General features: G+C 32.7%; 1 protein-coding gene across 14 annotated transcripts in view; it reads left to right on the top strand.

The window, feature by feature from the left end:
• Nucleotides 1–18317, top strand: part of KIAA0825 (KIAA0825 ortholog) — a 356002-nt gene that overhangs the window by 11396 nt on the left and 326289 nt on the right. For all 14 annotated transcript variants that reach the window (XR_003046665.1, XM_015590466.2, XM_015590467.2 and 11 more), the window contains one exon: nt 8100–8244. The gene's annotated coding sequence lies outside the window, so the exon portion shown is untranslated. The remainder of the gene's footprint in view (nt 1–8099; nt 8245–18317) is intronic.

Raw genomic sequence — 18317 nt, 5'->3', positions numbered from 1 at the left:
TTTCCCTATTGAATTTTCTTGAAACCTTCATCAAAAATCAGTTGGATATAATATGGGTTTATTTCTGGACTCTCAGTTCTATTCCATTGATTTCATGTTCTATTCTTATACCTGTCTTTTCATACAATATTCGTTACTGTAGTTCTGTAGTAAGTTTTGAAAAATGGGAAATGTGGTTCTCTAACTTTGTTCTTTTTCAAGATTTTTTGACTATTCCGGGTTCTCTGCCTTCCTAGATGAATTTTAAGATCAGTTTGTTAATTTCTGCAAAATAGGCAGCTGGGATTTTGATAGGGATTACCTTGTAGCTATAGAATAATTTGGAAAGTATTGCTACTTTAACAATATTAAATCTTTCAATCCATAAACATGGATGTCTTATTTATTTAGATCTAATTCAGTTTCTTTAACAGTTTGGGGATTTTTTGTTTGTTTGTTTTAGAATTCCTTAGGATTTTCTACATACAAGATCATGTCATCTCTAAATAGATAGTTTTACTTCTCCCTTTCCAAATGGATGTCTTTTATTTGGTTTTCTTGCCTAATTGTCCTGGCTCAGATTTCTAGTACACTGTTGAATAGTTGTGGTAAAAATGGACATTCTTGTCTTGTTCCTGATCTTAATGGCAAATTTTGCAGTCTTTCACCATTAAGGATGAAGTCAGCTGTGGGTTTTCTGTAGATGTCCTTTATCAGGTTGATGAAGTTCCCTTCTATTCCTAGTTTGTAGAGTGTTTTTATCATGAAAGATATTGGATTTTGACACATTCTTCTCTTAGACCATCATGTAGTTTTTGTCCTTTATTCTACTAATAAGGTATATTATATAGATTCATTTTCCCATGTTGATTCAACCTGACATTCCTGGGATAAATCCCACTTAGTCATGGTGTACAATTCTTTTTATTTGTTGCTGGATTCAATTTGCTGAATATTTTTGCCTCTGTATTCTTAAGGGATATTGTTTTATAGTTTTCTTGTAATGTTTTTGTCTTGTTTTGGTATCAGAGTAATACTGACCTCAGAGAGTCAGTTGGGAGGTATTCCCTTGTCTTCTGTTTTTTGGAAGAATTTGTGAAGGATTAGTGTTAATTCTTCTTTAAATATTTGGAGAATTCACCAACAAAGCCATCTGGCTTCTCTTTGTGGCTTCTCTTTGTGGGAAAATTTTGATTTATTAATTCAATCTGCCTCCTAGTTATAGGTCTACTCATACTTTTTTTAAATCTGTCATTTCAGTACTTTGCCTTTCTAGAAATTTGTCTGTTCATCTAGGTTATAAGATTTGATGTTTATTGTTGTTTATAGTGACCCCTTATGATCTCTTTATTTCTATAAGGTCAGTAATAATGTCCCCTCTTTCATTACTAATTTTAGTAATTTGTCTTCTCTCTTTTTCTCTCTCTCGTCAGTCAAACTAAAAGTCTGTCAATTTTGTTCATGTTTCAAAGAATCAATTTTAGTTTCATTATTTTATCTATTGTTTTTCTGTTCTCTTTTTATTCCCAATCTAATCTTTATCGTTTGCTTCTTTGTGTTTAGCTTGCTCTTCTTTTTTTAGTTTCTTAAGGTTGAAGGTTAGGCTAATTGATTTTAGAACTACCTTTTTAAATATAAGCATTTAGCCTGCAATTTTATGTTCTTGTGATGTATTTGGCTTTGTTATTAGGGTAATACCGTCATCATAGAATGAGTTAGGAAGATTTCTTTCCTCTGTTTTCTGAAAGTCTGTGAAATGTTAAAATTATTTTATTTTTTTATTTCATAGAATTGACCAGTGAAACCCTTGGGACTTTTCTTTGTAGGAAGATTTTGAATTACTAATATAATTTCTTTACTTATTTTAGGTCTATTCCTTTTTCACATTTCATCTTATATCAGTTTATTTATGTCTTTCTAAAGAATGTGTCCATTTCATTTGTATGTCTACTTTGTTGGCATAAAGTTGTTCATTGTGTTGTTTTATAATCTTTTTGACTTGTGTGGTCAATAGTAACAGCTTTTTCATGTATTATTTTGGTGATTTGTGTGATTTTTCCTTTTTTTGATCAGTCTAGCTAAAGGTTTTCAATTTGTTGACTTTTTTGAAAAACCAACTTTTTATTTTTTCTATTTTTTTTCTTTTCTATTTCATTTATTTCTGCTGTAATCTTTTGTGTTGCTGTTCTTCTTGCATTAGATGTGGTTTGCTCTTCTTTTTCTAGTGTCCTAAGATCAAATCTTAAGTTTTTTATTTGAGAACTTTCTTCTTTTCTGATACAGGTAGAAATATAGATTTCCTTCTAACCACTGCTTTTTGTGTATCCCATTAAATGTGATGTATTACGTTTTCGCTATTATTCAGTAAAAAATATTTTGTAATATCCTTTGTAATTTATTTTCCGACTTACTATATGTTCTTTAACTCCAAATATTGAGGGTTTTCCAAGATTTCTTTCTGCTATTGATTTCTAAGTTAAGTCTGTTGTACTTGAAGAACTTTTTATGATCTCATTCATTTTTAGTGTATTAAGGCTTATTTTATGATGTGGCATATGTTCTATTTTGGAAAACTTTTTTGGCATTTGAAAAAAATGTGTATTCTGCTATCATTGAGTAGAGTAGTCTATATATGTTAATTAGATTGACTAGGTTGACGGTATTCAAATCTTCTATTCTGTTATAGATTTTCTGTTTAATTCTGTCAGTTATTGGCAGCAAAATTTTGAAATATCTATAACAAATTGTCTGTTTCTTCTTTCAATTCTTTCATTTTTTGTTCCACTGATTTTGGTTGTTTGTTTTAGATGTGTATACATTTATAAGTATTATATTTTTATGATGTATTTTCCTTTTTATCATTTTGAAATTTTATTTAAAGCCTGTTTTGTCTAATACCAGTACAGTAACTACAGCTCTATTATAGTTACTGTTTTCATGGCTTACCTTTGCCATCCTTTACTTTTAATTTATTTTTTGTATTTGAATGTAAAATATGTCTTTTATAGATGACACAGTTACATCCTGCCTTTTTAAATCTAGTCTGACAATCCCTGTTTTTGATTGAGATGTTTAGACCATTTACATTTAATGTACTTATAGATCTGGTTAGGTTCACATTTTCCATTATGCTTTGTTTTTATATGACTCCTATCTTTTTTTCCTTTCTTCTGCCTTGGTTGCCTTCTTTTGTATTAAATAAATATTTTTAGTGTACACACATTTAAATTTCTAGTGTAACTTTACCTTTTAAAAGTTATTTTCTGAGTGTTTGCTCTAGGGAATACATTCTACATCTTTGTTTAACATAACCAATTTAATACCATCCAGATAATACCAACTTAATTTTGATAAAATATAAAAACTTTGTTCTAATGTTATTCTATTTCTTTCTCCCTTTCTGTGATATTGCCATATGTATTAAATCTCTACATGTTATAAAATAAACAATACATTGTTATAGATATTGCTTTATACAATCTATGTCTTTTAAAAAATTCAGTGAAAAGAAATGAGATAATATTTTACAGCCTTTCATATTAACCCAAATATTTACTGTGTTAATGCCATCTGGTGTCATTTTCTTTCAGCCTGAAGGATTTCTTTTACTATTTCTTTTAAGACAGGTCTGCTAGCAACAAATTCTCATTTTTTATTTTGTCTTCTGTTTTAAAAGGATGACTATATTTTGCCTTCAATTTAAAGGACAGCTATTCTTGATATAGAGTATTTGGTGGACAGTCTTTTTCTTTCAGCACTTTGAATTTCTAATTCCACTGACTTCTGGCCTCCATGGCTTTATTGATGCTTACCTATATGTTTTGAGTTAGCTTTCTCTTGATGGTTTTAGTTTCTTGGTCTTTGTCCTTTAATAGTTTGCTTATGTTATGTCTAGATATTGATCTCTTTATATTTGTCCGTTAAACTTCTGTGATGAGTAGATTAATGTTTTTCATTTCATTTGGTATGTTTTTGTCCCTCATTTTTTCCTATCCCTTTATTTGTCTCTACTCCTTTGCTGATGCTATTACATGTTTTTTGATATGTTTATGATTGTCCCAAATGTCTCTGAGTCTTTGCTTATTTTTTAAAAATCTTTTTTTTCTCTCTGTTCTTTCAGATTGAGTAATTTATATTAACTATCTTTAGTTCTCCAATTCCTTTTCAGGTCATTTTGAATCTGCTGTCAAGTCTTTATAGTGAATTGTCTTTTCTTGCATTGTACTTTTCAACTCTAAAATTTCCATTTTGTTCTTAAAAAAATTTTGTCTTATTGAGAATGTCTTTTTTATTTATTGTATTACTTTCCTTTTATTTTTTAAATATGGTCATTTTGAGTTCTTTGAACATATTCGTAATAGCTGCTTTGAAGTCTATGTTTAAATCCAACATCTAGGAACACCCAGAAGGTTCCTCTTAATGGCTTTTTTCCTATTTCATTGCATGCTTCATAATTGCTTGTTGAAAACTGGACATTTTTAGATCATATATTTAAATCAGCTCTGGATTCTAATATCTTAATCCCTAAATATTGTTGTCGTTGCTTTGCTTATTTGCTGGTTTCTTTGTTTAAACATTTGCCTAAATTTAATCAGTGACATCAACCTCCCCTGTGATGTGCGGCCACTGATGTATCTTTATTTGTTTGTTTGTTTTGTTTTAAGATTTTTGTTTTGAGTTTTACATTTGGCTTCCTAGGACTGGCCTCTTTGTGTAGCTTAAATGAAAAGCCAATGGTTGTACAGTAGTTGTGCTTAAACACTTCAGGTCAATAGCTTGTCTCTGATCTCTTCATGGATCTCTCTCTCAACAGAGGAATTCATTTAAAGTTTACAGTTTTCAGTTGTGTCCTAGCTTTTGGTTTCTGCTGGGTTCTTTCACGTTTCCTCTGTTCATGTGATCACTCAGCCTCAGAAATGTGTGGCTAGTTTATTCCTCTCCAGTCTCTATTACACATACTCTGCTTTTGCCAAGAATATGCTTGCCCCAACCATGACCATGACTTTGAATTAATAGAGCTGTTGGCTCTCCCTGCTTGCCACTTCTAAGATCACCAGTTCTACTGAAACACTTGGGCTTAAACATCACCTACCACTCGAACTCAAGTGTGCCCCTTTGACCACAGCAAAGATATTTCAAGATCTTATGCTCGTCCTCACACTGAAAGAAACTCTGTCCTGGCTGAAGTGTGGTTGATTGTAATAAAATAGCTCCAGGCCAGAATGCCACAGGGTCCTAAATTCTTACCAAAATATTAGTAATTTTTCAAATGTGACTGTTTCTTAAATTGTTATATTCCTTTGGTCAGTTTTTAGAGTACTGAAATAGTTGTATTTGTTACTTTTGTCTACCCTTTTAGTTTTTTGGAAGAGTATATGATGATCACATTCAACCATAACTGGAAGTCCGGCTTCTGGTCTTGTGTTATGTATATTTTTTTTTTTACTCTCTCAAGATGATGGAAAATTTACATGTTCTATTAATTAATTTATCTCTGATTTCTTTGGGACAAATTTTTGTTTTACATTGGTCTCAAATGTGAAAAAAACATATATATTTTTTCCTTGGCTATGCATGCATATTAGAAAAGAGAAAATAAAAAGGCTGCCTGGAAAATATATTTGGATGGCACTGATTTGACTGGCATGGGCTTTACAGTGAAGAGGTGGAAACAGGAATATGCTGGAAGTCAGTTTAAGGCCAGAATGAGGCAGACTTCTCTTTCGGGCACCCATATCCATACTATGTTTCCTAGATTTCTAAACAGTTATTTCATTTCCTCAAACACAACACTTCTCCCATCTACTTTTTTTTCCCTTTCTTACTTATGGTCAGGTATTTAACTATGGACAAAATAAAGTAGTTGCCTATACAAAATGATAGGGGAGAGAGATTCAGTGTTTCTTGGACAAATCTTCAATTGATCACATATTTTAGCTTCACTTCTTAATCCATACTTCTGCCAGGGATATCAGGTCATTCCTTTAGCTGCAGTGCTCTCTGCACACATTCTAGAATTTGGCTTTCCCACTCCATTTCTTCTGTGAACACTCGTTCATCTGTCTTACCTTGTACAAATTTGTAGAGAGGACTCTACATCGTCTCTGCCCACCTCCAACATACACCTTTCTTACCTTTTTAAGGAGATCTCTGGAAGAAGATGGGGAAAAATACACACTGATCTTCCTAATCAAAAGTTTTGTGCATGTATTTTTAAACGGTTGCAATGTAATGTGTACATGCTGTCATGGGTCTTGTTTTCACTTCTCCATTTTAGCATTTTCTATATTGCTATACTTCTTCATAGTTACTTATAGTGGATTATGAACACATTTTAAAGAAACAATTTGTTGCATTTTTATTATTATGATGGTTCTTGTTTTAGTTACTGCCTCCTTCTCTTTCTTTACCCTTTCCTCCATCCCACCATCATGCATATTTACCTTTCCTCGGGTAACCAATATTAACAACATTGACAGTTTGTGGAACAGTAAATGTTAATTTTTTCCTTGTCAAGCTGATTGAGTGACAGCTATCAAGAAGGATAATTAACCTTAGAACAGGCTGACATTGTCATCATGAAAGTAATTTCAGTTATTTATGGGTTTTCCAAGAAATCATGTGATCTTAGTTATGGAATGTAGGTGGTAGTTTTATCTCTGTAATGGCTTCCTAGAATTGGCATTTCCACCGTAGTTCTTGGATGGAACTGAACCATTACCCTGGTCGTAATTCCTCTGTCCCTCTTTTGTTCAAATTCAGTTCCCAGAGAGGCCAAGTTTTCCATGAGAGTTTTTGTCTGTTTCGGATGAAATATCAACTGGAAATGAGCTTGGGATAATGGATGTTAGTAATATTTAAGCACTTGTATATCAGACATCAGAGAAAGGCCATAAGTTTGAGGACAATCTTAAATACCAAAAGAAATACTTTGAACCTTCTTCATCTCAGTTTTCCAGTCAACCTAGGCCTAAACATGAGATCAGTTTGGCTGATTATAGATAACAAAAACGTCTTTTCTATTAAAGAGTACATTTATTTTTTTCTTTTAGTAAGCAAGATAAAAAAATAAAAACTAAATTTTTTAATGAAGGAGTAAAACTCATTATTTGTACATAAAAAAAGTTTAAACTACAGAAAAAAAGTTAAGCAAATATCCTGGATAAAAACATAATTTTACAAAAATTATACAAATACATAAACAAAAAAGGAAAAAGATAGATTTTACAAAGAGATATTATTTAAACAAACATTCAAAATATGAAGTGCCTAAGAATATATAACATATAACAAGAGATGTGCAAAACTACCATGTGGACAATAGTAAGGACTTCCTGTGTGTTAAACCTCAATAAGTGGAATGATATACAATACACATGGCTTGGAAAACTTAACGTTTTGCAGATGCTCAATTCGATCAATGCAATCTCAATCAAATTTCTGTCTGTTTTGGTGGGGAGGGGAGAATCCTTGATAAAAGATTCAAAAATTATGTGGAAAGACAAAGGGCCAATAGCCAAGAATGACAACAGTGTATTTTGGTACAAGGAAAGACAGACATACTGGTGGAACCTTACTAGTGAAAGTGTATTCCATAGACCGACAACATTGGTGGCATTACCTGGGACTTGTTAGAAATACAGAATCTCTGGCCTCAACCCCAGGTCAATTGAGTCAGAATCTGTCTTAACAAGATAACTCAAAAGAGTGGGGAAAAGATGGTTTTAATAAACTTATGGGGCAACTGGTAACTAAACAGGAAAGGTAATTATATTGAAAGGTATTGCTTGTTTTATAACATGCAGCCATCCCTTACTCTCTATCATCTACACTTCTTTAGGAACATTTGAAAAATCAATAAAAATAAAAAGAATGCTTTGAGTATGCATTTTCCTAGGTGCCTCTGTTACCCATGTGCTTGTAAGCCATGGATCAATCTTGTTAATAAGCATTTCTTAGGTACTCCATCCTCAGCCTTTATGTATTTTCAGTATCTCTTGGCTCAAGCCCGTACGTCATGACCCAATGATAGTACTGTCACTACCAATGTAGATAACTAATATTGTGACTATGCTCCCTTCATTGTGGCAATGATAAAGTTTTATCTAATTATTTTATAGGTGTGTTTGTGTATTTTGGAAAAAAACTGCTGAAGATGCTAAAGAAAGGGCAGCTCTTTTACTGACAAATTGGAAGGAAATAATTTTCCACCTCCTTAGGATTACAAGACCAGCTCAGTCTTCTAGTCTTCCTAAACAAAACAAGGTAAGAAATATTTTTCTTCATATTTTAAATAATTTGTACTCTGCCTACTCAGTTTCCTTGAAGGCTTCTATAATTCTATTCCTTTGGCCTCTAAGAGAAATACAATTTGTGTTTTCCTTTAGAAAGTTAGTGTGCCAGCCAGCTGTCAGCCTTATGATGTACCTGATCTCCTATGTCAGGGGAAGCACAATTCAGTTTTAAACTAAGTCTGCACAACAGTGCAGCAGGGCTGCCAGCATCTCTCTTTATGTTTCTTTCTTTGAAATTTTTTTTCTACCCAAAACAGTATGGTTTTATTTTTAAATCCTTTGTGTGAGATGAAACCACCACTGACTTTGCTTGTTTTTAGTTAAAAATCAGCAAATTGAATGAAATAATCTGTAAGTATTTCTGCTACCCTTTCTCATTTCTAGAAAATAAAATACCACTGCTTGTTTAACTTATGACTTGTCTAAACATGTTGAAAGCATTGACTAGAAGGTATAACACTCAGACTCTGAAAGGGAACTGTGACAAGTTCAGTCAAAAGGGAAAACAGGAATAATTTATAAAAGGCATTGCAGATAATGATGCCAGCCAGTTATTTTAAAATGCATCCATCTCACCTTTTAATGAATTAGATTTGTCAACAGCAAATGTTTTATGCACCACTTCTAATAAAAGTGGCACACTAGGAATGCAGTGCTTTGAGGTTGGCTTCTTCAAAGGTTTAGGAGTATCTTCAATTCAAAGATATTTTTTAAATAATAGATATTAAAAAGTATATTTAAATAATTTTAAGGTTGTGACACAAACACCAAATGACAAAATTCAAGAGTTTCAAAGCAGAGGCTGACATGCTATCACTATTTCACATAGTAACTGATTTTTAAATTAGGAGCATAACAGGCTGATTTGGGGATTGTGTGTCAGTTTAACTTTAAATTTTCTTGTTGTTTTGGTTAGTGTCACAACCTTAATGTCAGCTTTTCAAATAGGTTTCTACATTTCCTTTGGTTCAGGGTCATTAAATAATGCATATGATAAGTCTAAGAGGCATAAATAGGTCACACTGAAGTGGAATTTCTTGCTTCTCTGATTTCGAGAGACAACTAATACCTGCTATGTAAGTGGAGAAAGTTAGCTCAGGCATTTCAGTAAATTTCTGTTTATCAGGAACTTGATTCATACCAATATAAATCCGAATAACAAGACGTGATGTTGATATGATCCTGTTCACACTCTATTCTTCCTGTACCACTAATACTAACCATTTGATCCTGTTGGTTATCACCTTCTACAAATGTTAAGAACCATAATTCCCACAATTGATATTTTTTTGACTAAAAGTACAAGTTAAACCTGATAATAATTTCATTTGAAGAATCCTTATTTGGCGTAGTTGAGTATAGGTAAACCTTGCCTTAAAAACTTTCATATGGCAGTCCTTTTTATAAAGCACTGTTATGAAGATATTTAAAAATAGAATCTTGCTTTTTAAAGTAACACTTGTTACTTATGTGTAAGAAATTTCTAGTACCACACTAGACATTAAAGGAACAGCCAGGAGCATTCTATGGGGAAAGAAAAATAAGGGGAGAGAGGAGGGAAAGAATAATCTACTTACCCAAATTCTTCCCTTTTCCTTGATTCTTATCTGCCATGATCTCACAAGGCAGGTCTGCATTGTCTATGCTGAATCTAGTTTTAATTTAGAAAAAGAAACATTAGCATCCATCCCACAGTTGTCTTTTTCAGCACCTATGTTAGAGAAATAAAAGATGAAAAGAGAAGTAAATTGCTCATTGATCTTTTCTTGCTGACTCATATATAATACTGACCAAAACATTTTATAGCTCTCATCTCCTCCTAGACTGAAGCACCAGGTTTTATTCTTCCTGGTTTTGTCATAATGACTGAGCAAACATTAATCTTTCTTGTCCAGTGTACTCTGTTTCATTCCTTCTATCTCTTTCTTTTTCAAGCAGTGTTGAATTTGAGAAATTTCTAATAGTTTTCATTTGGGATGATGCTATGAAATTTTATCTTCATTTTGCCCTAACTTAACTTTTCCTACCCTTTGGACCCTCCCATATCACATCATTATTAAATCATCACAATTATGACAAATAATATTCTTTCTAAGCCGCAGGCTTCAACAATAAGAGGTAACTGCTGCATTGTGTAGTGGTTTGAAAATGTATGCTGTTGTCTGTTAAGATTTTGGCTAAATTCTCCAAACTCATTTTAACTCTACTCATGCCCTTGTTTAAATAAATTTTTTAAATCATTATTATTGTTCATACTAATACTAGTTCTGATTTCTGTTTGATAAGAATGAAATTTTAACAAAAATGACTGTTTCTAAATTCAGAGGAAATTATTAAAATAAATGAATTGGAACTCAGTATATACCTGCAATATAAAAAAGTTTTCTGGCAGAGAAGCAAAATATTCTCTTTAAATATTACAGGCGAAGGCAGCTTCATGCAAATTCATTTAGAGCAGTTTCAGATTTATGTATTTAATAAAGCTGAGTAGTGGATCTAACTTATGTATTTAATGTCCTTCAATGTACAGTGATGTTCTAGTGACTGGAAAATAATGATGAAATTTTATTTAGTGTTTCTGCTACATCAGTCAATTCTATAAATGGCTTTTTAATGGGATACAATATATGCTTTTAATAGTTTTCTGTAATATTAAAAGATAATATGTATTGAGTGCTTTCTACATGCCAGCAATTGTTCTAAGTACTATTCATGGATTATCTCATGTAATACTCGTAACAACCCTTTGATGATCTCACTATTTTATAGCTGCAGTAGAGGCACATGAAGAGAATGTTACAAAACTAGTAAATAATAGAGCTGGGATTCAAACGCAAATCGTGACGCTCCAGAGCTCGCACTCTAAGCCCTTGCTACTCTGAATGTGACCCCCACACCAGCAATATCACTATTTTACCTGGGAAATTAGATGCAGAATCTCAAGCCTCACCCCAAATCTTCTGAAGATCTGCATTTATAACAAGATTGCCATGTTATTGGTTCCTTGAAGTTTGAGAAGCACAGCTCTACACCACTATGCTATCCTGCCCTTTGAAACAGAATTAAGTATCTTATAAAACAGATTTTTATTTTTATGTGTAATGTGATACTGAAATCCTATCTTTCTGCTATTTTGAGTATTTCTATCTTGTATAAACTACCTTATAATGAGATCTAATAACTAAACATGAGCCGGGATCCAAAATATACCCAAGTTATCTTGAAATCAATTGTATAAAGAACAGAAAAACATTCCAGATTATAAAAAATTCTCTCTGCAATGGCAGCTAACTACTTCGACATGAGACTTTCTTACAATCCCAGTGTAGCACACTGCCTTTGAGCACAGACTTTAGAGACAGGCTTCCTGGATTTGAATCTCAGTTTCTCTTTCTAGCTGTGAGTCCTCAGGAAACTTACACAGTTTCCTATACCTCAGCTTCACCATCTGGGAACTGAGGTTTAAAATGATACTTACTTCACAGGAATGTTGTGAAGATGGAATGAGTTAATACATGTAAAGGATTTAGAACAGGGCCCTATATGAGGTAAGTGAATAAAGGTTAGCTACTACAGTTGTTGTTTGCTATAATTCCCATCTAGAATACAATAGATTCACATCTCATACTTCTTGGTTATCAACTGATAATAAATTGACACATATATTTGTTAGCAGAGCTCACCACATAAAAGCATATCTTTGCTGTTAGAGTTCACATTACAGACTTCAGTTTTTATATTTTCTGAAAAGTGTCTCCTGTGATGCTTCCTGCCTGTGAGTTCTGTTAAATGCAACTTAATTAATTGCGGTACATAACCTGTTAAGTCTAATGAAATCAGTTCAAAATCAAACTGAAATGTGTTAACAGCATGTTGAATTTTTAAATGTATGTGCTTTTAAATCAAATAAAGATAATGATTGTAAGCTTGGTTGACCAACCATTTGCATAACCAATACAAGAAAACTGAGACGATAGAGAATGTTTAAAGCTCGAATATTCCAAGAAACTTCCTTGTTTCCTTCTGGGTGAACAGAATTCTGAAATTAATCCATGGTAGTCTTTAGGACAATAATGGTTTGGTGTGCAGGTACTCACTTAACAGCTTTTCAAGAATTCACCTAATGTGTGAAGTGAGATTATGTGTTCCTGGAAAGTACTCTATTGAAAATTGGTTTGCGAAAGGCACTGACATAGAAATACTTGGTGTAAAGAATGCCCTGGGAAACTCTTAAATTGCCAATCTCAGGACCTACATCCAGAGAGTTCAATTCACTAGGCTTGGGGTAAGGCACAGGTATTTGAATTTTTAACAAGTGCCTGAGGTAATTCTGCTTAAATTAATTACAGGCTACACTTGAAGAAACACTACAGTGGAAGCAAAGACATTAATTGAAGAAAAGCTTTTATTGGCTACTCATTCCTTTTTGTAGCATTATCTTCTTTGATACTTGTTTTTTCCATCATTTTACTCCAAATTATCTTTTGGCCTTTCTTCTACCTCTTGTTAGTGTTCCTCATGCTAATCTGTAATTTTCTGTTTTTTCTCTTTTTTATCCTTTCTCAAAGAACGTCTCTGGATTTATCAGTCATATCTTTGCAGATGATACTACAAAATGGTCACAAAGGTTATTTTGTAATCAAACTGAGCCAAAATGTAGGTGCTGAAATCACTTTGGAGGCCGTGCATTAAAAAAAAAAAAAAAAAAAAAAAAAAAGGAAGAGTAGGAGAAGGAAAGAAGGAAGGTAAGAATAGAGCAGAAACTATCAAAGCAGATATAAGTAATGTTTCATGACACTTTTGTTTAAGATTTGCGTGTGCACATGTACACATTAATTACATTGAAGTGTATTTTTTTAACCTGCGGGTCGTAGTCAAAAAATTTGAAAGATACTGAATCTTGGTCTTCTGAACTTCAGTGTGACATTATGAGCACTATGTTTTCTCAAGCATTTCCCTCATATAACTTCCTCTATTTCTATTCTGGACATTTCCATTCATGTAATTCACTCAGAATCATCATGTCTAGAACTGAATTTGCCATGCCATCTTACCATTATTTTCCTCCTAAGTTTTTAAAATCTGTTCATAAGCTATCAGTCTGTCATCCATATTAAAATTTCAGAATTTCCTTTGTAATAATTTAGCACTTACTACATAAACTTCCCTATAGCCTCATCTCGCTACCCTTGCCTGTCTTTGGGACCTAACCAGCAGAAAATCTTGTGGTCAACCATAGCAGTTACCCATTCCTCAGCCAGCTTCTTGGAGGCTAGCAAGAACATGCCCTGTGTGGTATCTTTGGCTCCCTTCAACAAGACCGTATGAGCTTTTGACAACAAGCATGCCCTGCTTTGTATGATGCCCACCTCTTTTTCTTAGCCACTGCTATCATAATTGGTCTTTCCTGCACCGATTTTTGTTGTCCAGGAAGAGCCACACCCTGGCTTTTACCCTTTACTAATTTCTATGACATATCCACATGTTTTCTGTCTCCTAACATGACTTTATAATTCTACATTGTCCTGTTTGTTTTCTCTGATGACTTCGGTCTAAAGTACAAGCCTGTTGATGCCTAGGACACCTGTTTGATTTTCTTTCAACTATAATTTCCTGCCTCACTCAGTAACCCCAAGCTATCAATTCATACCCTGGAAAGTCATTTCAAAAGCTATCTTTCCTTTTGTTATGGCCCTATCCTCTTCCTATTCATCATCACCTTCAACTAGATTCACTATCCTCTTTATTGATCTTCCTACCTCTATTTTCTCACCCCACAACAAACCGTTCTAACACCCTGTTTGATGAATATTTATAAAATAGTAGTCATGTACTGCCTTAGTTAAAAACCTATGACTCCCTGTTTTGTACAGGATAAAGTCCAGATGTTTTCCTCCTGGAGAAAAAAAAGAAGGCTTAGCATACCTAGCTGGCTATAGCATACCTCTTTCATTTTATCTTTCACTGTTTTCATTTATGAATTGTCTGCTTTGGCTCCCCCAAACAGTCCTATATATGCTCTAAGGAGGTCTCATCATTTTTAACTACCAAGGTCCCCCGTTGGTGGTAGTTCATGAATCTGGAGCAGGTAACTGTGGCTGGGGTTAGGAGAGGGATCGCAGTACTTACAAAGAAACCACAAGATGGAGACCTAATTATACATTGGTAATATACAAGTTAGTAAGAGCTCAGGTTGTGGAATAGGAGGGAAATAAGCAGGATATGATCTCATTATTTACTTCTCAAGTTACTGTCTGGCTGAGGCTTCTTATATCCTCCCTTCACTAGTTTTTGAATCACTCCCAGAATTGGAGAATGTTCGAACTTGTATATAGTGAGAGATTATATGTCTCCAACTGTGAGTCCTGTTAGGCTACAAGTTTTGGAAGATCACTGGGCTCCCACCTCTAGGAATGCCTTTATCTTCCTTTTTCTTGGTGGCTTGACCTCCCTCTGCCCATATGGAACTTCCCACTACAGGATTCTGGATCCTTTTTTACTTGGACCACTCAGTTGATACTAAGTTAGTTAATGTTTTGTAACATATTTGTATTATTTGTTTTTGCTTCTCATGTGTCAAAAGTAAGACATGCTCATTATAAGTTCAAACAAAAATAGATTATAAAGAATAAAAATTCTCTTTCCTCTGTCCTTTTTTAGTTCTATCAACCACAGATTAGCATCGTTAATAATTTGCTGAGTATCCTTCCTGATTTTTTGGGATAGTTTTTTCTGTTTGTTTTGAAAGTATCATTATACTGTATCATGCTGTATACATAGTTCTACAACTTTTTTTAAATGAAATAATACAGTTTTCTGGAAATCTTTCCATGCCATGCCATACAGGATTATCATTTTTATATGTACTTAAGTTCCATTTTATATGTTATATTGTTATTTAAAATAGCACATCATACTGATATCACATCATATATACAGTTTGCCTAGGATAGTCTTGTTTTATGCCTTTTGTTCTAGCATTTCATCTGGTTTAGCATGTCTCAGACTTTGCGTTTTTGAATAAAGTGTCATTTAATAGTTGCGTGTAAATAAACTAGGTTAGGTTTAGGTAGACCTACACTTTGTATTTCTACATTCTGACATGATCTCATATGTGAGATACCAGTGTAGTGAACAGAATTCTCACTTTAACATATGGGTAAATTGGCAACAGCCCATTTTTTTCCAGATCGTTTCCAGACATAATACTATAAGTTAACATATATTTTTCAAGGGCAGCATGAAGGGTGCTTCCTGGTAAAGTAAATGTACTCTGCCATGAGCAGTACAGCTAACTTTTTCATCTTTTGGGTGATGGTGCTGGCAGAAGTATTTGATGCCGCCACCTCTGCTGGCTACTTGATGTGCCAGCTAGTTGTGCTGGACACACACCCTGGCCCATGGATTGCACACTGTTTCCCAGCCTTTATTTAATCTTGCTATGCATAAAGTGAATATGGTCCAAACTCAATTGCTACAAGGGTTTTATCATGTAGCATGTAGTATAAATCTACAAATACCTATTTATTTTATTGTTGGGAAACACATTTTTATTTTGTAATAACTCTTTTGGTGACAATATTAAAAACACACACACAACAGTGCACATTTAAGTTAGTACTGAATATCCTATGACTTGCTGAAAAGGATTAATGTGTAACTCACACTATGGGGACTGTAATGACATCACTGATCACATGAAAATAAGAAGACGTCAGTCTGCTGAAGAAGATTAACATCTGTTTGATAGCCTTATTTTAAGACCATGCCTGCAAATACTATATTTTAATGCTTAGCTGCAGAAGGTACATTTGTGTACCACTCTGAAACATGATTTTTTCATTTAGGTAAAGTGATTTCTTTTAATTAATCTCTCTCATTTACAGTTTCAAGTTTTCTTGTGCATGTAAGAAAGGTGAAACAATAGCTATTAATGTTGGCTCCATTAAAAGAATTGGCTCCATTAAAAGAATTTTATCAATAGTTAAATGATGCTAGTTTTACATCAGTATCATTGGATATTTCTAATTTTAAAAAATCAGTTAATTCCACTAATGGTTCAAGTTCCGTGTCTAATTCAAAGTAAAACATTTAGAAATTCATTCTGTAAAAGGTGAAATACTCGACATTTTTGTGAATAGTATTATAAATTGAATTATAAACTACAACATGATAAAATTATTTGGTCTTGATGATATTAAAAATATTTGTGGTAGAACATAAAATCATAAAAATTTTTAAAATAAATGTAGAACCTATGGAGAGATATACTTGGAATATATTGTGATACACATGGTACTTCTTAACTGCATCCAAAAATCTGTAAAATATACTAGTCTAATAGAAGATGTAGTTGTTTATACATTTACAAGACAACCAGTCTGTAGATTTTTGTTATTAGGCTAATGTTGAAGAAAACAAAAATAATTTAAACATGGTAGTATACATTTTATCTCTTTGGATTTTAGAAATGTTTGAGACTTTGAAGAATTACTGTGTAAGTTGATTTAAGTGTCGTACCGTGGTATTAAATACTCTTGTAAAAATGTCTTTTCAATTTTGGTTGCAGTTTTTTCAAAATCTATTAGAAATCTTTGACCAAAGCGTTTAACAAATAGAAGGCAAAATTATTAACTTCATGTGACGCTATTAAGGAATTGCTTATTGAAAACAAAACTCACAAATAGGAAGACCTTGAAATGTATCCCCCTGAAATCAAAGGAGGAACTGAACAAATTAAATGATGAGAACTCAAATGCCATGCAGGATTTAATTGTGAAATTCCATAATTGTGTTTTGAAATATTTAGACTTATGGAGAAAATCTTTTCATGGAGCTCATCTTTTTAATTGAATAAATTTTTATTGAAGTACAGAATAAAGTTAAACTCGGAAAGCCTACAATATGCAGTATCCAAATTTAGCAAAACATTGAAAATAATTATAAATATTTGATGAGTTTTTTTTTTTAATTATAGGTCAAAAAAGGCACTCTGCAAGGAGGCAAAAAAAAACACTATATGTAAAAATATTTAGGCTAACATATTTATGTATTTCATTATTAAAAATTAAAATTGGATATTCGCCACTAGAAAAATTTGTTCTGCACTTAATAAAATTACTAGGTAGCTTAGTACCTAAGGAGGAGTAGATAGAATAGTCAGTTGAAGGTATCAACAATTTAAAATTTGCTAACTCTAAAATGCAACTTGGAGAAATATAAAAATAATGCAGTAATATAAAAAAATACATTCTTCAGGAAAATAGTCGTGAGAGATAGATATAACTAAGAAATTGCTTTAAGTGTGTGAAAATATGTCAGGAATCATGTTTATATATTTTTAATATTTAAATAATAAAAAGTTTTTACTTTTATGAGCACAGATATAAGAATTTTTTTGAAGGGATACTATTTTTAAAACATTTTTTGAATATAATTTTTCCATAGGTCCCCAGATATAATTAAGCCACTTAATTGGTTAGTATATATACATTTTTAAAATTATGTAATCTTAATTATTTTCAATACCTTTTTTACTCTAAAAAAGTATCCTGGTTTGGATGATATATTACATGATCCTTTTATATATGTATACATACATAAAATTCAATTTCTTTCCAAGATTCAATTTCTCCTTGTCTAAATTATTGCTTTATATTTACATGTAACTGTAATAATTATACTTCAAATTTATTATTTCTGAAAACTCCATTTTCCCCTACAAATTAACTCTTTTGATTTTTCTCTTTTAAGAGGATGACTTTTCTCCTGGTAACTTAGACTGAAAATATTTTCATGAACACTGATTCCTCTCTCTGTTTTACAAAGACCATTCTGGTCGTAGAATAGAGAATGAGTTAGAAGGAGATGATGAAAATATAGAGAGACTTTTTAGGAAACTGCTGCACTAATCCAGGTGATGGAGTTTGAACCTGCACAGGAGCAATAGGAGGAGATGGTTGGATAGGAGAGATATGAGGTAAGACTGATCAGTTGGCTATAAGATTGATGAGGTAATGTTGGAATATGGGGGATGACTCCCAG

The sequence above is a fragment of the Pteropus alecto genome, unplaced genomic scaffold, assembly GCF_000325575.1.
Source record: "Pteropus alecto unplaced genomic scaffold, ASM32557v1 scaffold20, whole genome shotgun sequence".
Classification (NCBI taxonomy): Eukaryota; Metazoa; Chordata; class Mammalia; order Chiroptera; family Pteropodidae; genus Pteropus; species Pteropus alecto.
The sequence above is the reverse complement of the archived record's forward strand: the minus strand, read 5'-3'. Positions and strand labels throughout refer to the sequence as shown.